The sequence below is a fragment of the Varroa jacobsoni genome, unplaced genomic scaffold, assembly GCF_002532875.2.
Source record: "Varroa jacobsoni isolate VJ856 unplaced genomic scaffold, vjacob_1.0 scaffold_1111, whole genome shotgun sequence".
NCBI lineage: Eukaryota > Metazoa > Arthropoda > Arachnida > Mesostigmata > Varroidae > Varroa > Varroa jacobsoni.
This window is the reverse complement of record NW_019214013.1, coordinates 87521-110968: the sequence shown is the minus strand read 5'-3', so window position 1 is coordinate 110968 and position 23448 is coordinate 87521.

Genomic DNA, 23448 nt, shown 5'->3' with positions numbered 1-23448 from the left:
CAGCGCAGTCTCGCCGATCGTCTTTTGATTGAATAATTTAGTTATAACTTGAATGTCGCAAGAACTTGTACTGGAGGTCGATTTGACCTTGCCATCAAGCGCAGCTCAAAAATTACCGAAAAGTTTTGGAAATAATGTCGAAGTGTTTATTATAGAAAATGTCTCATTGTTTTTTACTGTACTCCATAAACAGTGGCCTATTCGAGACTAACTTGAAAGGAGAATTACCAAATCTCAGTATGAATATGATTTTCGACGAGAAATGGGGGTCATATGCTTTGCTAAATCATAAAATCTCAAACACGTTTTGGCAATAACTTCGGTTTAAATTGTTGGACTGCTTCAGATCTTCTTTAAACGTTCGTGCTTTCCAAGTATAATTAGCAGAACGCCTGTGGTTATAAGCCAATACCAAGATACATATAGATAAAGTTCTTGTATTGTATATATTTCGGTAATATTGAGTGGTTTCACAGGGTTAGACCTTTAAAGCTAACACGTTCACATTCTACAACTGTACTTTGTGTGTACGCTTGAGCCTTTTCTTCTGTTCGCCTTTTGCCTCCCTATTTGCCGCGAAACCGTTTTGCAGGCGGTTTCTTTCGGCAATATCTTCTTCCTGTTTTATTTACAAAAACTTTGTACTTTGAGGCTCGATGAGGTCTTTTTCTCAATGGGTGCCTTCGTATATCCTTAGCATATGCAGTTGAAATTTAGGCAGGGTTCTGCGAATGCTAAAAGACATTTTTTGTTTTTACTCGCATCGCCTGGTCTCTTAGGTCTACTTATAATCGTGGGAAAAGTTGAATCGCAAAAGATTTTAACGGATTTTCTTTGAAATCAAGGGCAGTCTCAGCTACTTGTGTAACAAGCCACCATAGATTATCAGATTTTTTTTGTACTCTTCTGCAAGGAGAATAGAAAAAGAAGTCCTGTCAAAAAATCGAAAGGATTAGTCTTTGAATTACTCCATATTTACGTTCACACTATTATCATCTATACGGAGTACATATAATCAACAATATGATAAATATAAACGCTACATGTCATTGTGTACATATCCCTCAATAAGTGTACGTTAAACGTGTGACATCAAGGAGACAGAAACCAGCTTTGCTGCGAGTGGGCTTCATGGAGGGCCTATTACAAAGTCGTTGGGCTACTCGTAATGAGACTTTTTGCGTCATATCCTCGAAAGCTTAAAAAATTACCTTGTAATCCATATCGAAGTGGCATACAGCGATACGACAAAAGCGGAAATGGGGGTTCACAATGGCAACGTTCCCCTACGTGGCAAAGCGGCTGATATTCTAAGACACTTCCCTCCGTAAGTCCGAGTGATTCTACTGGTCTTTATGGTGGTAATGTTTGTTTAAAAGCAACTACTCACAAATCACGCGCCAATTGTTCACAGACGATGAAGGCAGAAAAAGGAAATGAGGCCAAGTTAATTCAACTGCCATTTTTTAATGTTGTAGGAGGAAAAGTTTGACCTTTGGAGCCTTGTCCCACCAGTTGGAGTCGCAAGAGGACGACTCTTTTAACAATGCATAATTAAGGAAAATGTTGCGATCATTGGCCAAGTTAATTTCGATTCATTGGACATCTTCGTTTCTGATGGTAACTTCGGTAACGGTGTAATATTCCGAATATAGATATAGTATATACTTTTGATTAAAAAAAAAAAACGCTAAATTGCTCTCAAACTACGTACCAATAGAAAATAAAATTTGGCAAATATTTATATCAAGTCTCACCGAACATGGTACTCGAATTACCCTTTAAAAATCTACTATGGAGTTAGGCTCGAAAATTTACTGAACCTTGTGCCTTAAAGCACTTCAGCGAAAAACAGCTGAAAGGACACGTGAACTGCAAGGTGCGGCCCAACGAATGTGTTACCCTGACATCAGGCATTTTTTTTCTTCACGGGTTCTTGGTCTTCCTGTTTCTGACGAGCCTAAAAGCTGAATAAGCTGACCTCTCAAGGTAAGCTGATTTATGTTACCGGAAAATGATCAAAATTGTAATGTCTAATAAAACCATAGAATGTTACAGTTTTTCTTAAACTAGCGTAAGAAATTTCAATTGCTCAACGAGAATATGGCTAACCTCTGTGTATATACAAATATATATATGTGGCTATTATGGGCCTGATCAGGCTGAACCTCGTCAGGATACTATCAGGAACCGTTTAGCACATTATTGCAGTCTTCTTAATTTACTCGTTTTCGCGACGTAGCGGACAAAACCCTTGGCTTTCTAAGGCGTTGCTTTCGTTTGCACTTGCCTGATTCGAGGAACTAGGTTCTATAAGGTTACATAACAGTACTTGTCTGCATTGGATAAACTTTGACGAATTCAACTTGAGCGGGATGTGGCTATGATAGGACCACATCCAGTCGAACTTTTACAGTCATGTTTACTGTGAGCGAGATTGTTTGTTGGATGATAACTTCTAGTTTAATGAACAATTGTAAACGATATGCCGTGGGGATTGCAGATAATTGAAAATCCCGGTGTATCCTACCGCATCGAATGTTTCAAGACACGCATTACTACTAATCCATCGTTGTCATCATTTGTGTTTATAGAGATTTCCATTCGATTATTGAAGCAATCAGTTTTCTTATAAATGCTACGAGCACTGATTAACGTAAAATATTCAGTATCTCCTTCAATGTTCCTGTTGTACGAGAAATGTGTCATACACCAGTGTCGCAACAACGCATATCGTGAGTGTCGAAACCCTGTTAAAAACAACTAACAAAAAGGAGAAGTCCTATTAGGACTTCTCTATCGTAGACTTTGAGTTACTTTTGGGCCATTCAAAGTCGTTTACTTGGGAGTGATTTACATATCACGATTGGTAATTACATTCAGCGTTAATTGAATCAGGGATTAAATGGCCCCTTAATGGACAATTGGACCACGGACACCTAATGGAACTCCTCATTATGTGTACTCCTATCTGCCTTCAGATATTTACAAGTATCCAGTATTGCGAGTAGAAACAGAACTAATTAATAAACATTGGCGTAATAAAAATTCATATTGTCCTATTTAAATTTTTCACAGTTCATACCGACAATGAGTGTTTTACTTAAAGTCTATCACGAACTACTCGAAATCACATAATTTAGTCTCATATTCGATACTTTTTTTTAACACATCGTATTGATGGCCTGATATCTCATTACTCAACAGCCAAGTCAAGGGGTAAGTTCCTTCTGCTAGTACAGAAAGTCACTTCAAGTTAGATAAAGAAAAATTGTCGTCGAGTTTGGCCAAACTAAATCTAAGTTACGGCATCATGCAGCGTTCCTATATCGAAGCAATTGTGAAACAGTCTGATGTGCACAGTCTTGAAAATTGAATACGGCAAATAATTTGGTAGGTCCATTTGATAAAAGCAGAATACTAAAATAGAATACCAAGGATCTGTTATGATGTCCTTTTGATATATCCGTGCGTATGCAAATTAAGAACGTTTTGCCGCTTGCATCCATGGTCGCAGAGCGTACCCGTCTATATATTACTCCCGTTATTCGAACATAGGTTCATTTGGCCAGTGATTGTAGTTCATATGACTCACTAGAACCAGTGGTTAAACCTATTTAGCCGGAGCGCTCTCCACGTTCGCCTCGCAGACATATAACGTGACTTAGAAGGGGTAATAGGGGGTTTCCGTCCTTTTCACTTGCTACGTAGCTCAAAATACTCGGCTGATAGTATATTGAAGTCTAAAATCTTACGGAAGCGGCACCCTAGGAATAATTTACTAATATGTTAGATTTTAAATTTCGACGTCTATAGAAAATCTACCCCGTAATTAGGGCTAAGTGCTTAGGTACAAGGTAACGTCAGTAGAGTTTTCCAACGGATGAAAAGTTTAGTTTACGATCGAGCAGTGGGATGTCTAGGTAAGGACCGCACAGCCTGAGAAGAGCTGGATTTTGGGCTACAAAAATAATTAATATTCACAAGGGATATCGGTGTGGCCGAGTTGTGAACCGGCCGAGAAAACCGACGAGCTGAGGTTCCGCTCAGTTCATAAAAGCTATAGCAAACATATATTATGGAAATCGCGGTTCCCATCAAGCCCGCGAGATGGAGCCTATGCAGAGCATTTATGATGATTAATGCAGATCAGTAAGGCGATTGAGAGTAACGGTGACTTTGAGGTTATTTTAGGGCGACAATGTCTAGCTCAGTTTGCTAAAGTGTGACCTAATGGTAAACTGACTAAAATAAGATTGTGCAAATAAAAGATAGAAAGTATACAAAACCTTATAATATGATTTAAGTTGTGCAGTTTTTGACAACTTCTAAAGTGTTAACCCCCTGGTGACTATCTAGGAATTAAACTTGAGTAACTGTCACTAGCTCAGCTCAAACGTTACGACAGCTTGGGGCCGCGTAACTTCATTCAAGATAGACTCATGGCAATTCTTTTTGTTCTAGGTTACAGTTCAGCTATTGATAGAAATAAACTACCCATTAGGTGTCATTCGAGCAGATACCTGCTTTCAACACCGGCTCATTCTGCGGCCTTCTTCAAACGCTCACGTTAGCAGCGAGAACATTCTAAAATCCAAGTTCTGATCTTTGATGACGCACGCTGTCTGGTCCCATTTCATAAGGCACGGCTTCGGAAAGATTTCGGTATTTCTATTCATACATTTTCTATGTATTCCAATAAAGTGTACGTCGAATTGGACTCTGAGTAAATACGAAGTGGCCAGTGCAAGGAAAAATTTAGAAGGAACTATTTACAAGGTACACATGTAAACTATACAACCTGACCGAAATTGAATTGAGGTAGACATTCATCAACGGTACGCCTATACACCCGTGCATCTGTTCGTGTAGGTATAAGTTCTTTTAACTCCCCCTGTAAATCGAAGTTCCCATGTTTACATATGTGTTTATATATATATATATATTTATTAGACGTTACGTCCGTGGCGTATTTAAGCATTATACTTGAAATTTTATAGATACTATCATTATCTAACCTGTGTTATATTTGTTAATTTAAAAGTGGCGCCATTATAAACTATTTTCTCCCTCACATCCTTTATCATTTAGCACTTACGATGATAAAGCTACAAACACAATCCAGTTTGTAATAACATAGGGGCTAGCAAGATTTTGCCAACTAACAGGGTATTTATATACTGAGCACGAAACCATTTAATATAATACCAGTATGAAAAAATTTGGTTGGTCGTTACGTTACAAACATACTCTTCGTGAAGTAGGGGCGGTTTTCCTCTAACAATGACCGCACCTTATGATGAATGACTTCAAACCCCTTTTGTCTCCCAGTCGATTCTTCGTTTCGTTTCTATGATTATCTAAACGGGCTAAACAAATAATCATTTGAGATCGGTTGCAGTTAACTTTATGGAATGGCATGAAGCGTATCATCACTCATAGCACCACCGAGTTACAAAGATGGCCGAAAGACACTTTTATACAAGCAGAGTCGTTTGGATTTTTTCAAAATACATGATTATTTTTTCAGCGAGCATTTGTAGCCAGCCTAATGCTTCCGTTAAGCTGTCACTCGGTTCTGCAGCTGCTTCGAGTATTATAGATCATGGTGAATGCAAAAATGATCTCCTCAAGCCCCACTTCCTTTTGCTAGATGTGAAAGACCGATCGTTCTGTGGTAGACCTTTCGGGATCCTAGAATTACATTTTGTATGTAACGCGATGTCTTTACCTTTCTCGACCTTTTGCGCGCTTGCTTCCGAGATTTTTGCGGCATCATTTTTGAAGCAAGTCGCATTTAACCAGCGGAGATATTCTGCTATTATATTCATATAGAAACATATTGGGTTCGAAATAATTATCTTATATTCCTGGCGTTTTCTCGTCACCCTAAGCAACAGGAATTGTGTTGACTCTTCCTCATATTAGCTGCTTTTTTTTTTCTTTCTTCTTTAATATCCTCTACATTAATTGTACTATTCTAATTCGATTTTCTAAAAGCAACTGTTGGTTGATCCGCAAAACACAAAGTTTCATCCACAGAGGTACGTATCGAGGCGACCTGATGCAAGGCGGATCAGTAGGCAGGCTGATTTCGATCAGAAACTGTATCAAAGAAATAGTATTTTAGCCCGTTGCATACGTTCTGCCTTATTATATATTAATATGTATGACTGGTGTATTTCGTCATACTAATAACACAGTATGACGAAATATATCAGTCTTCAATAGCATGCAGTAATATAATAATACAAATGGATTTTTTGTGAATATATCGTCCTTCGTGTAAATATAGCCAACTGAAACCGCAGCATATCTAGCTCACCAATCTAGCAATGCTAAATATTTACCTCTAGCTACAGTTGTATAGCGGTAGTAAGCGTTCACCCAATAGCTTTAGCCTTCCATTTTTATCAGCCACACTGGCCACATGCTCGGTCGCAAATCAATGAAGGCTAAGAAGGGCAATGTCAAAATATCCTTGCCTCTCAATCAGCCTGTCGTCGTAAGAGAGTGATCTTTCTGAAGATCTAGTTGTTCTATTTGAATGAACGTCACTGGACGGCGCTTTGCAGCGATGACTGGCCCTGTATACTTCTTATGCATATTGTTGCTTGCTCCCTGCGCAGACAGTCGAGAAACGATAGGCAAAATGGCTTTCACTAAAGCTGGCTATCTATTACATAGGAAACGTGGATTAAATAAAAGATCCGCTAGCGTCTAGTGCAATACGCTGACGCTCGGCTACAGCCTATACTAGCTTGCGTTTTCTAACCGGCCGAAACAAGTCGATCCGTCTTAGTGTCTTATAATTACCAATTAAAGCGTCCACTTAAGTACTTTTACGACCCAGTCCCGCTACTGCCAATTACCACTATGCGTGTCATCATTACACAGGGCGTTATCTGAAGGCATTAACTAAATGTCCCTCTATTCTCGCCTATAAACCTAGGCACACAGCAAGCATGCCTTTACCAAATGATATCCATGGCCCAATCTGAGAGTTAATGCACTTTATAGACCCGGGTATGTACATCACATCGCTAATCCTTGTAGGAAACGTCGCAGCCCTGGTAACGTATGCGCATCGCTAAGAGTCAACATTTGTCCTTAAACTTGAAGATGAAGCCGAGTTCACCTAAGATAATCCAAAACAACACTTTAAGGACACCAACCGTCTTATTGGCGCATATAGTGTAATGCGTAAGCAAAACTTTACATACACAGCCAAAGAACGCAATCATATGCAAAGGGAGAGAAACGAAGTTCACTAGCAGGCGCACATAAATAAAAAAAGGGAACATGTAAACAGGCCCCGATGTACAACGAAAAAGTCCACGTCAATTAGATTCACCAGTGTTTATTTCTTTAAATGAATCAACCGGATGACCTGGCAACGTTCGTATAATATACCTCCATTCCCCCGCTCAGCATTTCGTGCCACGAATGCGATCAATCAGATTCAGAGTTACGTCTTTAAAACCGTTGAAACAGCAGTGTGCCGTTGCAGTAACTTACGACTGTACAGCTTGTGATTGTTTTTCTCTGCAGTTTCTGTTTTCCCCTTGATCCGTAACCTTTTCGTGCGTCCAATGTATCGTACCTACCGTATATCCTGCGTAAAATGAAAGGGTCGCGCTATGACCTCTAAACAATCGCTGGTCACTAAAAAAAGGCTTCCTAAATGGTCCGAAGTATTCGTAGAAACAGTTTGCTTAGCAGTTACGCCGTCGGACAAGAATACGTTTTCTAATAAGAAGATATTACCGCAACTCTTGCGGCTGAACTAGCCTTATGTACGCAATTCCTGCCTAGCAGCTTTTCTACTGAAAAAAAAACCTACTAGCATATGAAGAACGTATAAACGTATGAACGAACTACGACAATACTCGATAATTAAAGTGGATCTGTATAGAACAACAGCAGACTTGATCTCTTAATGCAGACAGCCGACGTTTATAAGCAGCGGTTTAATTAGCTAGGGCAGATTCGGCGTAGGGTCCTCGCCAGCGACGTTCGGCTGATTCCAGGAATCGCTGCTGGGAGGCTGCAATCTACGGAAACTTATCCATAGTTGTTACGCATAACTAATAAATAAATCACAGTGAATTGTTTGTAGCTTATTTCAGATCCGAACACTACTGTCGAACGGATCGCGGCAATAGTTTCAGTTACAGTTAGCTACAACCACCGGCATTGTTTACGCCAGAAACAGCTTTGCGCCTTGGCGTTAGTACCAAAGCTGTCTGCTTGTTCGTCCGTATACACAGTCGAGTGAATATAGTGTCTGTTTGATTATTATAAGCACTGCTGAAAAATGAGACATTTGGTAAATTTTAACAAACCACGACAGCAGTCGCTAATTGTATACCAGCTATTAGGCCAGCTATAGGACAGTAGAAGGCGCTTCTTGAATAGGAATTTCAAAATAAGCATATAGCACTATTTCGAACTAGGCGAAAAATACGAGGTAACTTTGTTACGAGAAAAAAAAAACACGCTGACATTATCGACTGTTGTATAAACCTTATATCTAAGTTAGTTAATGACGCAAGCCAACTAATTACTTAAAGTTTATTGCTTTTTTACGTTCTAACTAAACATATCGTCGTATGGATCTGAATAGTAGTTAGAGGCCCCGCATATCCCTTTCCCGTATTTGTTTCTAATTTTGCTTTGCGAATAATAATAGCCTGCCTAATACTTTGATGCAGCAAATTACTGGATACCAAGAAAGCTGATCCTCTTAGTGACAGGGATACAAACTGTTTTCTAACTTTGTGCCACTTAACAACCTTGACCTGAAGTTCGTTAATTAGCGTCCTAGCCTATTGCGTTACAAACTTCAGAAAATTTACGACTAAATCAGTGCAATTCTTTTTTCTATAACTATAATATTTTTCCATTTTAGGAAAGCAACAGAAGCGGCTCTGACTGATTTCATATTTCATAAAAAAAATTGGGAAAAAGTAAGACCTTTTTTTTAAATACGCTATCATCTCTTATTGAGAAAATCTTTGTAGAAATTCATTGTCGTCACTGGCTAGCATACGATGCCACAAACTCTACGTATTTTCAAGAAAGTCTAAATTTTCGAGTATTTTAACATATTTACGATCGCTTAGCATTCTGGTCGATAGAGCATCAAGCTGTTTATTATATTATAATTAAATATAAAATATTTCGGATAAATTCAACAAGGCCAAACAATCACTTAGAATGCTAACGATAACTTTCTTGTTACGGCACTGAACTTCATAACTCTGTCCGCCGACTTATGTGGATTAACTATTCACGGATGATCTATAGACCATTGGGTTGGTCACTTCCTGTTTTTTCAGCAGCCCATCTGTACGCTTTGATCTCACAAACACTATCCACACCCGAAGTTAGGGAATTGTACTTCATCACTTCTCTGACTATTTGCGTGGGCAAATTTTGCCTCTGTCAAATCAGCTATTTCTTCAGAAACGAAGACGTGACTTAGCTGATACTGATTATATGGCTGATGGAACGGGAGACACCGACGCCTAGAAAAGCTTTATGTTCGATGCTGAAACAAATGAATTACATTGTGAAGCACCCAGGTCTAGGAAATGAAGATCGTTAGGAATGCATCCGAAAGCAACGTCGTTTACTTACGGACATTTAGCTATACGATATAACCCGTTGACGATAGAGACCTCTCGATTCGTGAGACACATTCGACCGTCTACCACACGTTTGCTCTATTGCCGACAATATGGCCAAAACAAAAATCGGTACATAATGTCTAGTAATATCATGGAGCCTATAAAATACAATTCTTTCATATTTTTTTTTTATTTTCTCTGCTCTGTTTCGCCAAGTGGCTATCAGATGGGAGTCACCTATAAGATTTGTTGGGCTAAACCGAAGGCTGCTGGTCTAAAGAATCGAATGTACAGTTTGGGTTGAAAAGTTCATTGAATCTGCGGCATAATAAACATTGCCAATTGTTCTGTCAGTGTTTACTGAATAAATCACTCGTATTACTTCGATTGCCTAGAAGAGTGCAAACTGCTCGACCATTTTTGCATATTTGAAGAGTAACCTAGTTCAGATATCAATGTAAATGTTTTCGCAGTTTGTTTCTAGCTCAACATAATGGACCACTCTTAGCTGATAGCTATAGCTTAGATATCCTCCACGATTTTCGTTCCAGCAGTTTGTAACTATCTTTCCTCTTCGCTTCCTTCTACTAGTAACGTAGAAAAGAAATGCCATACTTGTTGTAGGAGATGGAATATATGTAGGAGGATGGTAGATGCCCTTTTCAGTATGAAAAAATAGGCACAGCTGAAAATCGGGAAAGACCTTTTCGAACAGTTGGTTTATATAGAACCCGCCCGACTCTTTGCTCATGCTACGGCCGAGGCCAGAAGCTAAGGACGACATACGACAAGGCAACTCGTTCTCCACCTCCTCCGTTGTCCTCCTCCTGCTCGTCGTCCTCGTTCTGCTTGTCTTGGTGGTGCTTTAGTAAACCGAGACAAATTGAGTCGCTTTGTGGACCCAGCGTCTTAGCGGCCGTGCTGCCCGCCTGCGGGCCGGCAGGCTAAGCGGAATGTCAGCTCTGGTGCTGGCGAAAGGGACTTCAAACTCGCTTGGACAAATACAGTGTGGGCAAAGCAAGAATGCGCCGCACCCGAGGAACGTTCGCGACAGGAGAAACAATTTGGTGCCTTGGGGAATCCCTTGAACAACTTTGAATGACTGGCGCGCCGCATCGAAGCCAGCGGACTGGCCGGCTGGCAGCCCGGTTGGGGGCGGTAGGGGTTAGGGGAAGGCGTATCGGGGATTCGCAAGGCAAGCCAAACTTTTCCTTTCTTGTTGCCACCGCCAACTTTTCACGGGCGTACGGCTGGACCGAGTGCCGCTTCAAGCCCTGGAGCACCCACTTCCTTTCCTCATTTTCCTCTCTTTCCATCCTTTGTTCACCAGCGGAGTCCGACTGCTTTCCACCTATCCCTACACCCCATATATCCCCCCGAATAGCCGACAAACTGCATGCCGACCATAGACACGCAGCATTTTCCTGCCCGTTCTCACACGCAGCGATACGGCTGGGCAAATATTATTAAACGACTTCTTTGCCGTCTCAATTGACTCGCGTTTTGGTGGGGGAAGAGTTTAGCCAATATATACAGCTGAAATAAGTGTCGCACATAAAAGAGAGAAGATGTATTACAGCGATGTTGGTCGCTGTTTGATGGCCATTTATACTTTTCTAGCTTTGCTTGGCAAGACCCATTTGGTCATTGTGTATTGTTAGGCTTTTCATAGGTTGGGGGGTAACCAAACTATATCTCGTCGCACACTTCGTGTACCATATATAAGCGATACTATTGATGTTGACCCATGTTTTGATTATCTTATATAGCATTCGTTTCAGGAATTTTTCGGATCTTCGATATCGACTACACACTATACGACCGCTATCAATGAATCGTTTTAACATGTGAAGGACAAGCAGTAAGACTGCGTGCGTCGATTCTACCATCGTAGAAAATATAGGAGTGTGAAAAAAATATAGGATTGCTTCGAAATTATTTTGACTGCACATACAATTCAACAAACTCAATGCCGCCCAGGGGTGCGCTATAGACAAAAGAAAAACTCACATATTTCTAAGTATTTCAATAACGTGCTTGTTAATGACACCGTTGTTACATAAATGGCATAAAATGCAAATAATACAGGCTTTATTTACTATACACTGACGTACGCTCTAAACATTGTGATATGGACTTTTGAATCGCTTCTGAATGACGTACATTCAAGAAGTAACAATAGGCGTTTCCTTTCGAAATTGTTACTAGTCCTAATCCCGGTAGTAGCGAAGATCACGACTACAGGATTGTTCAAGCCTACACGGAGCATAAACTTTTGCTACACGTAGCAGAAGAGGCTTCTACGGCAACGTAAACTTTTATGAATTGCATGTAGCTCATATTTTAAGAATCCTGAATTTTATTCAAATGGCTAATACCTGCTCCTTTCTGTTGCACCATCCTCGAAGTTAAGGAAAAACGAGGTAACTACTTCTGTGAATCGCGAAGTCAACGGCGCCTACACTAGAGAAGAAAGTAACAGGATTAGGATGGCCACCGATCATTGCTACATATGTTCTTCTCTTCCTTATCGGATTCCATCTCGGCTTCAGCGGTTATTTCAGCTCCTCCCTCCACAGCTGCTTTCGGCGGATCTGGCTATGAGCCGCCTTCAAAGGGGTGCCGTGCGTCGTACAATGACACTCCGTTTCATCGTAAACTTCATCGCATGACGTTTACTAAAACGACCGGACACATGAGGCAAAATGTTGACTAAGGTCGACTTCCTTGCGCTTGCTTTCTTATGAAGAAACCGTCAAGAGAAGATGGTTCCGGAGGCTTTCGAGGGTTGAGCCTTTGAGTGCATGTGAAAGCGACGCTGTTCGGCTGCCTGTATCGTTCTATGTCTGTAACAGTAGTGGCTATCCTGTTTTTTCTCTCTTCGTCGCATATACGATCTGTGTATGTATTCTAGGACACAGAGGTTCTCGGCCGTCTGCCGCAGTCCACTTGAGCTGACTGCGTCCGAAGGGCAACGCACGTCATCGGCGAGAAAGCGGGCGGCGTAGCACGACGGCGTCGCTTTTTCATAAGCTAGCTACTGGATTGGGGTAGACTGGCGTGCCATTGTGCACGAACCATGTAATGCGATTAGTCTGCTAGACGTGGCGGCCATGCCAGAGATGGCGGTACGCAGAGAGAACAAGCTGCATCTAACAGAGTGGAAAGAGTGCTTTTGCATGCGTCCGTGCGCAGCCGGTCGAGAACTGGGACAGGCGGGCATTGAGCGGCGAGTTACGTCGAGCAGGAGCGCAAGATGACTGCAGTCAGTCCCTATCAGTCGTACACGGCGTCGAACAGTCGTGCAATGCACGATGCAAAAGCACCAACAGTAGCAGCAGCAGCGATGGCGACTGCAGCAGCGAGCGGCGCTGTGCACTTATCCTTTCTCCCCGATGACGACAATAGGGTGAACTATAACGGTATTTGGAAATGAAGCCCTGGAAACAGGCTGTGTGAGGGGTTGAAGGCGTGTGGGGGATGAACGTGAAAAGGCTAACTATATGTAGAGTTGCCCCAAATAATTATAACGTAACGACGAGTCGACTGCCGTCAAGCGTGAAAGAAAACGTTATAATTGATTAATAACCTAATTTGAACGTGTATCGGGAACAAGTTACGGTGACTATAGCGGTATCGGTGTCAACGGTGTAGCCAAGCCTTGTAAGTTCCACCAAATGACATACTGAAAAAAGCCCTACCAATTTTCAGGTGAGATCGAGGATCGAAGGGAGATTGAGTTGAATTATAATGCATCCTTGAGCGAGGAAGCTACGTTAATGCATTTCAAAGATGTCCTAATTTACGTCCAAGTGACAACAAACTATCTGAAAAATATCGGCCGTCGAGGAAAGAAGTTACGACCGTCGAAGAAGACGGTGCTGCCATAGTCTGCCTATTCTTTTTTTGGAATTGAATGATTACTAATGGATTCTGGTTAGGATCCAAAACACAGGCATTGATTGACCTGCGTCCTAAGGATATTTAGCACTGGAATAGTCATCGGGTGAATATGTTTACTCATTTTATGATTTGAAATTACTGGTATGATTTACATTCTATCTTGCCAACTAATCCTTGTCGACCATTTTCTATTTACACGAAGGCGAGCTGACTAAAGTGCTTTAGAAACGTTTTTTCGCCGAATCAAGTGAAGTCTCCTTACATTAGTAATTCTCAAATCGATCTAGATGATCGTTAGGGGCAAAAGGTGGATCTGTGGATCTGCTTTTTCTAGGTGAAACTCCACAATAGGACATAAAACAAATAGGAAAGAATGTTCGTATAACATACGCCGTAGCTTACTCAGTAGCTTGATAGTAATATAACTTTTTACAGGCAATCTCATCCGCATTCTACAGTGACTTTTCTTCAATAGCCTTCATGTACTTGAAGATTCCCGCGGATCATATTTTCAAAACCTTCACGAAGGAATTCCCTAAGGAAGTAGTCTAGCCTTGGTTCTCGACTTGCATAAACAGTAAAAGGTCACAAATTCAAAAGCAACGAAAATACAACTTATCGCGATTATTTATTTTCTAAACGGGGAACAGCGCTCGATACCTTCGAATATTCCTGTCTTCACGAAGCCCCCAGCATCGGTATCTCTGGTGTTGCTATAAGAGAATCGAACTGCAACGGGCATGAAAATAGTCTCTGGGAGCTGTTCGTCAAGCGGCGCCTTCACCAGACGGTTAAAAATCGCTTAGAATCTTCGTGTTTCATGTGAACACAAACTGGTTTCTACGTATTCGAGTGAAGACAGAGACCTCGTTTCTCTGTGCCGGCTTTGCCTCCTCCAGCAAAAACTGTTTTTTTTTGCAGTTACTGATCGTATGCGTACCAACTGCTTGAAGTAATGCCTAACGGCAGTGCCTGGCGTAAGACTCGAGACATTTTAAACTGACAGAGTCCTTTTTGCCGCTCGAGGGGCATTTCATACCGTCTCATGTATTCCAGTGCACTTCTTTTGTCTGTAGTTTTTTCACATATACGACGTGTTTGCCCTCTATTTTTAGTGATCATTTTAGCGAAGCAAATGGTTAGGGGAAAGAAGTCTTAGGATTTTAACTGAGTACACATTTTAAATAGGTATTTTTTTTTTTAATTTATTTAGGTATTTAAACCAAAGATGCTGTACTTAAAGTTTAGAGGAATGTACAGATAAGAACTTACGGATATTTTTTTAATAGTGATTACTTATTTTTGTGGCTTATTTCATTGCGCTGTTTCACCAGGTCTTTAGGAAAGATACAAATCTAGTTTGCTCTCAACATTGCTTTTCAATTAGAATTTTTGCTGAACTTGTTGGAAAGGTACGTAAACTGTTGTACCGCCACTGCCTGATTAATTTCTCTAGATAGTAAGAGTTTTGCATAACAGATCATATTTACGAATATTTGGCCTAAAATGACATCACTCATGTGGTTCCTTGTCGAAACCTATTGACCTATGACTCGATCTGCATTTCCGAACGTGCCACTAATTGGTAGAGACCAGTATAATTTTGATAGGTACTCGTCTATGCCATGTGAAGAGAGGAAGTCATTACAGACTACAGAAGACTAGCGGAGTTTTCCTCAGGGTCCTTAAATGGCCCTATCTCTGTCTGCGTTGTAAAGAGATCTTCCAAGTCCTAAAAAGTGACCTTCCCAGTACAACAATTCATAGAAAAGTTTGATTTGTACCATATGTCAGTTTCGTAAGAAACAGAGGAACCCTAACGAAAGAATTATACGTTTCTGAGATTGAGGTTGTTGCAAAATTCTTCAATATGCACGAGCTATGGTGCATTAGACAGCAAAAATCACTAAATACATCGACGTCACTATCGAAATGAACATACATACTACGATAGAAGAATATCACTATAAGATATAAAGAAGACTAATAGCGATAAAGTAAAAATATTTTTGTTAAATTCTACTTCCACCTTTCACCCCTCTACATGTCATGCGTAGGACATCGTTAAGGCCCTGATTGGAGCTCTAGTGTTAGTAGAATTAGCCTGTTTAATTAACTTTATTTAACGGTCTAGGCTAAATATCAAACGTAACGCATTAGCATATTTTAAATAAACTCATCTTCGTCGTAGTTCTTCAATATATACATATATAATCTTCTAGCTCAAATTCTAACATTTGAATACTGATAGTAGATTGAAGAGATTTTTACTTCTAGACGATGTTTAAGCTTATATAAAACTGTATACGGATTTAACCCACGAAGTGATGAATGGCCTATGTTTCAATAATGTTCGCTAGGGGGGAGTAATCGCTACTCTCAGCTCCTTCAAAGCGTAGGAATACCAACAGAGTAACAAACGGTTTGGATAAACGTCACATCAATACTGGCTCGGACCAAGCATCCTCTATCAGTCGTCACTGCTCGTCGTGTGCATTTACAATCACACTCATTATAAGTACATAAAATTCTAATTCTATTTACAGTATGTTCCAGATCGGGACACCGTTCCATTAGCGTTGTCATGCCCGCCCACGTTTACTAACACATTGTTTCCTTCATCTGCTCATTACTGTTTTATTCAAATGGGTCAATTTGCTCAAAAAGCGTTCGCTGTTTCCACCGATTTCGACTTCGCCCATATTATCGCTGTCAACTCTTTAGTGTCCTGTGTCTTTCAACGTAGAATTAGCTCGATCTCAGAAAATGCAACGTCAACGAAGTAGCGGAACGTTGGAAGTAACGTCAGTGCAAATGCGCACCGAAGCTGAAAAATCCCTTCACTAATGAGCATGCGCGCTTGTCTTGCATTCGTTATTCCCTTCTGTTCGATGGGATGACAGCCGCAAAGGCAGTAGAGGGCTGCTGTGGTTCCGAAGTTGATCAGCAACTGATTCGATTCTGTTCAAATTACGAATCGTCTTCAGCTGAATATTCAGATGAGGCCACCAGATACGGCAAGGGGGAGACGGAGAGAGCGCGCACCGGAACACGGTAGCCCCACGCAAAACCGGGTCGCAGTACCGAGCGTACTCGGCTTGCGTCAGCTTGCGGTAAAGTATTGGGACGCCGGTAAAGCGCAATCGCTAATACAGCAGCCTTATGAACAGGTTAAGGGGAGATTGAATCGATTTGGGGGGAGGGGGAGGAACGCGCAAAGAGGCGCGTAAAAAAGGTGCCAGCTGTAAGAGGAGAGGAAATTGAAGGCAGGACACTGCGCTTCATGCAGGGGAGTGACGCTTTAAGATAGAATAAGGAATAACGACGAATATGGATGGACTTGAGGAGATGTTATAAAATAGGGGATATCGGTATCAGGGTCGTGGTTAAAGTCAAAGAAAAAGCTTTTCTCTTTATTAGCTTTCGCGATGCCCTCCTACATCAAGGTCTCCGCTGCTGTCATCAGAGGAGAAACACGCAATGTCAAGATAACGAAAGCGAAGGTGGATGCGATTTTTGCTTTAATTACAATTGGACCTCGATCCTGATCGACAGACCGGCAGACGGTTGCGTGGCGTGTAATTAGTCGAAGAGTATGCAACTGGGTCGGGCAGCGACCATGCGAACAGAATCAGCGTATGAGAACAGTCAGTGACTGACTTTTTGATTCTTCGGACTACCGCCCAACGATAGCTAAATTCACGGGGAGCCTACGGACTGCCTGTTTTGATGAGGGTAGGCATAGTGACAATCGCAATAATAATACGAAATCTAATTAAAGCTAGTCACCAACACAACAATAGATTTCCGAATATATTTCGCTACGAACAGGGATCCGGTACGGTCTTGATGTTAAGATGGCGCCAAGTTCTGTCGAGATAAGCGATGAAAGACAACGAAAAAAGTATGCCAGGGTTAGACCCTAAGTCTTTGTAACACTGCAGTGTTAACGTGCTTGTTTGTCTGCTAATGTTGGGGGTACGTAACGTACTCCAGGTTCAAGGCCAATTGTAGGCACATCGTTTCATACCAGGCCAGCCTCCTGAAGCGATGTTAGCTGCGATACCGGACCCCGAACTTGAGATACCCAGTTAGTGTTTATAGCTACTTACTTGACTTAATATTCCCCTAGAAGTACTGACTTCATAAGTCACAAATACATCAAACTCTAGATAATTCTAAATAGTATAATTTTAATGCAATCACCGTAGGAAGCCTAAAGTGTTTTGAATTAGACATGATACGACTGAGTGTGGACTTAGGTCCTATTCGTTTGTCTATTAGGCGCGTTATCAACAAACTTATTAGCTGTGCCATATCTAAGTAGCGTCAAAGATCGGCTCGATCGAAAAACAAGGTACCGCTAAACCCAAAAACTTCTCCTAACTATCTTTCCTTATACAGTCTAATTATATGGAATGTTGTAGCGGATTACTACGATAGAGGATTTCCCACGAGCGTTATCGTTGCTTTTTCTTTTTCTCACTTTGCTTGCCACTTAGCTCGAGCGTCGCTGATCTAACAGAAAAGTAAGTAACAAACTTTCTAGTTCAAATAAAGTTAAACCTCACAAACTAGCTGACAATGATCACGATAGAATACCTTGAAATAGGCGTCAATTTATTTTTAGGATATTCTATAATATCTTCAGTTAGTTCAGTGAAAGTTTTACACCAATTTACTATTATAAACATGTCCTAAACACCATCGAAGCAGACGCACAAGTACACATAACCCAACAATAGGTTAGAATGACAATGTCAGGTATTAAATTATGATCAGGTGTTATTTTTGTGATAGTACCTACATGTGCGTACCGTTTACCAATTGCACAGATCATAGCACGACAGGGCCAACACTTCGAAGAACAACGTAAAATTCTTACAGGTATAAATGAATACAAGACATCTGTGGGCGTGTGAAGATGTTATTTTCGAAAATCTCGATGGCATCAAAAAGGCAAATAAATCCATAATTGACGATTTAATCTAACAATCTGAAAAAAAAAAAAAAAAAAACTAAACAGGCTGTCTAATTTTTTTTTAGTGCCGATAGATTGGACCTAGCTTACACGGTGTTCCTGTACACTCGGGAAATTTCCTCCAAAATCAAATAAATATGTTAACGGGGATTATAGATATTTTTAGGATAAGCGACGTATTCCGAATCGGGCAGATTTGTCTAGAACAATATTCATGCTAATACTAATTAATATCTTTAAACATTTTCAGCCCATTTGATTTTGTCAAATATCCAGTGAACAACAACATTACGTACTACTGTTTGGGGGAAAATTCTCTACCCGTAATAGCCACATGGGAGACGCCATATTGGATAGGGTCTCCATTACGCCTAGGAGGATTTACGATTGTGGTTTTAAGGACCTCGTTAGGACCCGTTTGGGAAACTGTAGAGCGACGTGTAGACATTGTTGTTTTATGAGGACGTTTGGCAGCTCGGACACAGTTAATTAATTTGGCATAAGTGATGCAGTTGGGATTCACTCGCACAACTACCGAAGGGACCCGCGCTAAGACGCCAATCACATGAAGCTCGCACTCAACGCATATCAGTACATTTGTTCTAAATAGAGTTAACCGCTTTACTGGATTTACAGACACGCTGAGTACGATACGAAATGATGGTTTGTATGTTTTATAAGAAATCCTTGTGGTTTTACATATACAAGATTGTTGTCTTGAGTTCCAGTAGAAAAGTCTTAGAATAGCCGAGATAGCTGCATGATTAAAGCTAAATGAAGCACTCATAAACGTACATACAACCTATAAGGCGATACACTATGATTCTACAATAATAGGTCACGTTTGCGACCTTGACCCTAGTACAGTTACTCCAATTTAGCAGGAATATCCTTGTTTGTTTCAAAAAAGCAAATATACTTATTATCGATAGTAGCAGGAATATCCTTGTTTGTTTCAAAAAAGCAAATATCCTTATTATCGATAGTAGCAGGATAGTTCTACTGTAGTACGTAAACTTCCCCCCCCCCCATCCCCCCGCCGAGATAGCCTTCTCTAATATACGTATATAATGCCCTCAGTGGATTCGATAGGATCTTAAAGATAACTATAAAAATCAGAAATGATTTCTGATAATCTGAAATGATGTAGGGCATGATCGAATGGCACCTCTAGAAACGTGTATCAAAATGTTGCAAAAGCATTTTGCGGCTACTAGTCAGACATCTAACTTTAGGACACGGAGACTTTCATCAGCTACCTCCTTAGCACTTGCTGCCCAGTGGAAGTGCCTCCCAGCCATCGTTCCTGCGTTACATTCCCTTAGCAGTTCAGCAATACAGATATGCACGGACACGCTTTCTATATTGAGTACAACGCCCACACATAGTTAGCATTAGCACAATCAAACAATGGCGTCTTTATTATAATTATTATTGTTTCTTTCTCCGTACAACAGAGAGCTCCATTCCTTGTTCACATATGTTCCAATTGATTTGTGTAGGAGGCCGGATCATCGATCCATGCACGTCATCTGTTAGATATCGGAGGGGATGCCCTACCTATTCATGGCCGAAGGCCGGTAGGCTCGGCCTTCAGTCGACGTGCTGGCCGAGACTGACGCGTTGGTCCTGCTTCCGAATGGTTGTTAGTGTGGGTCGGCCCGTCCAACTCGAGCCAGGTACATCGCTAAGATGTCAACGGGAAATCGATTTGAGCCTAAAGTGAAAAATGAATCTAACTATCATTAGTATTACTACTGAATTTATTAATTTCGTTGTTATTTATATGCTAAGATGAATAGCTACTGGAAAAGAACGTTGAGGTTTGTGAGGTCGGCCAATACTGCTTACACAATTTTCTGTCTATAACGGTCAAGAAGGTCATCATGAAGCCGTAGAATGACACGGTAGTTATTGGCCGCGAAATGGAGCTTATAGATAATATTTAACGCCGCGCGGATATTACGATAGCTGCGGTAATTCAGAGCGTGTGTTAGATGATGGCCATTGACACAAACTCTTACATAGCTGTTACGAGTACTTCGGATGAAGGAACCACCTCGCCTTTTGGTCAGTTCGGAATACATCTATATCTATTTAAATTAGATAAAAAAAAAAAAAAAAAAAAAAAGCTGTTTGTTCTGCTTTGTTGATTGACGTTACGTACTGTTCCCACTGGAAAGCAAGAGATTTACATAATAGCCTCTGAGATAGTTGTTTTAGCTTAGAATCATTGTCACTGTTTTTCATTCTGAAAATTTAACCACATAACGAAACGTAAAATATAATGTTTAAGGGTCTCTTTTAGATCTGTAGGATAGTTTCGCTATAAATTCATTCCCTATGTTAATAGCTTGTTTTTTTTTTGTTTTGGCGCTAATTTACTAACTTTACCATTACTATTGCGAGACGTCTTGTTGGCCGGAGGATGATCTCTGAGAAGAATAACTGATCCAATCCTTCGGACATCCTTTGGAGAGGACGTACGTATACGATTTTAACAAAGCCCAACTGAATATCCGGGCCAAAATAATATGCTTCATTCATTTTGATATACAGATGTGGCGGCTAAAGATTACCACGTGTCTGACCCTTCGTGAATATTCTTCACCCACCACGAGCAGAGACTTGTATTGTGACGTTCCCATTTCGGTCGTTGAAATAACCATTCAGCTGCAGTACAATCGTAAACGATAGCTATAGAACGTTACATATATGCTTTGGGCTATGTCAAAATACGAGTTAGTCAAAGTAACTCTGCCTTTTTTTTTTTATTTTTTGTTTATTAATTGGAACAGAGGAAACACCCGTACACCGTTCTCGCTAGAGATTTACGGTATGTCTAGCTACAAATAAAGTATTATCTTTTCTTTTTTTTTTTAAGACATTTCGCTAGCCTACGACAACCCGTTTGGGAGAAGTGTACCGCAATGCGTGTACTCTCCTTGAGGCAGGACCTACAGCGACAAACAACCTTGGAATTATATGGCATAGAGGAAACTTCGGTACATCTGATGCCTGCAAGCCGTATTATATCACGGTTCTCACAGACTCAGAAAACTAATAACTATACCGATACGTTTACGAGAAAGTCGACTGACAAACCACGGTACATGACAGACTTTAGTACGAGCCGAGCTAATCGTATGGCAGGCCATCTGTATCGCTGCAAGCCTTAATGGATACGTAAATATTACAAAATACAGTATATATAGACAGTGATTAACTCGACTACGTGTTTCGTAAGATTATGCGGCTGATCTAGTATATCATATATAATTTTAGAAAAAGCCGTACGCGTCTATTTGCTTTATCAAGACGGCTTATTAAATTAGAATACCAGCCTAGCATATTGCTACTGCTTCCACAAGTAGCTATCGATGAATTGGTGCCATTCGAATTCTACTGACGCAAAGCCTATAAAAGGGCGGGCGGGGGGGGTCTCTAACAACTCCTTTGCTGCCACTTTAGCTTCGAATCGATCTAAACAGGGATCGCATCAAATAAAACTGGATACGTATATATTTATAATCCGCATGCGCCTCTCGGCCCAAGACAGCTAGAAAAGTATGGTTATCTTGCCAGATTTGTTTATCGTTCTAGTTAGTCCACGACTGCTATTCAGCCTTCATCCACGAGACAAGTTGTCCAGTAACTGCTATCTCCAGAATTTCTGGGAGAGAACCGTGTTCGCTAAAACAGGCAGGAACACAGACAAGCTTACACATGTTTGGTGTTTAAGTATATATGCCCCGCTTCACTCTGTGTCCCGTGCTTCATTCTGGGCCGCCTATTGTTTTCAACAGCGAGCGATGCCTGGAAGGCCTTTCAAGCTGCCCACACACACCTTTGACAACTCGAACATAAACCTTGGGAACGGTGGCAGCAGCGCTAAAACCGAAAAGGATCGTATTTGCAATACCTGAAACAATGAAAGAACACCAAACCTCCGCTGTCCGACGGTTGTTTGTGCTTGCGTATTGTTTACGAGGATGCCAGTGTACATTAAACACAGGCAGCTGCCGTCGCGTCGACCTGCTAAATACGAAGTAGGTCCACGGATCTTCGCGGGCTGCTCTTATTGATCGCCTCTGCAAAGACAAGAACAGTGAGGAGGCCTGTTTACAAGATGCATGTTTTCAATGCCAGTTCCCGTCGCAAGCCGCGCCACTAACTTATAAGCTATTGTCGTCGTCGCTGCCGTCATCATCTCTTCCCCAATCCTATACATCCCACCCGTTCTGCGTTGGCGTTCCAGCTGCTGTCTATATAAACCAGCGCCTTTCCCCTTCTAGTGGCGACTCTCTCCACCGGCTGAGACCCTCACTCGCCGGCGAGCCGATGATCGCGAACCGTCGACCGCGTGCGACGGAAAGCGAACTGTCAGAGTATCCCCAGATCGGTACTGACCGAACGTTTGTAAGCAACACTCAAAAAAGTTCATAGTGTGTGTCGTTTCATCCTAACAACAGCAAAAAAAAAAATCTGCCGTCTGCACGAACCCAGTGACAGAGACATCGCATACATACCTATCATTATAATCATATATTGTTGCTATCATTGATGCGTATCAGTGCATGGCGACGAATTCGCTTTCAGTGTTACCGGTGCTCCGGCAGCCAGGACGGCGCCTATTAAAGGCCATCAGCGCCATCGAACGGTCCTTAGAAGATCGCCTCTACAGCAGCCCTATTACATTAGCAACAACAACAACAACAACAACAAGTACGATTACCACTTCCCAACAACAGGACGACTGATTATTACGTGCTCACACAGGGTAAAAGAAGGGTAAAGATTCTAACCTGCGTCGATGGTTTCGTGTTTTGCCGAAATTAATAAACCAATTTTTTCGTCGTTTCTCTCCGCAGTGGCAAAAGTAAAGTGAGCTTATAAATGTGCGTATTTTTTGGAGTGAGTGTTTCGTACGAA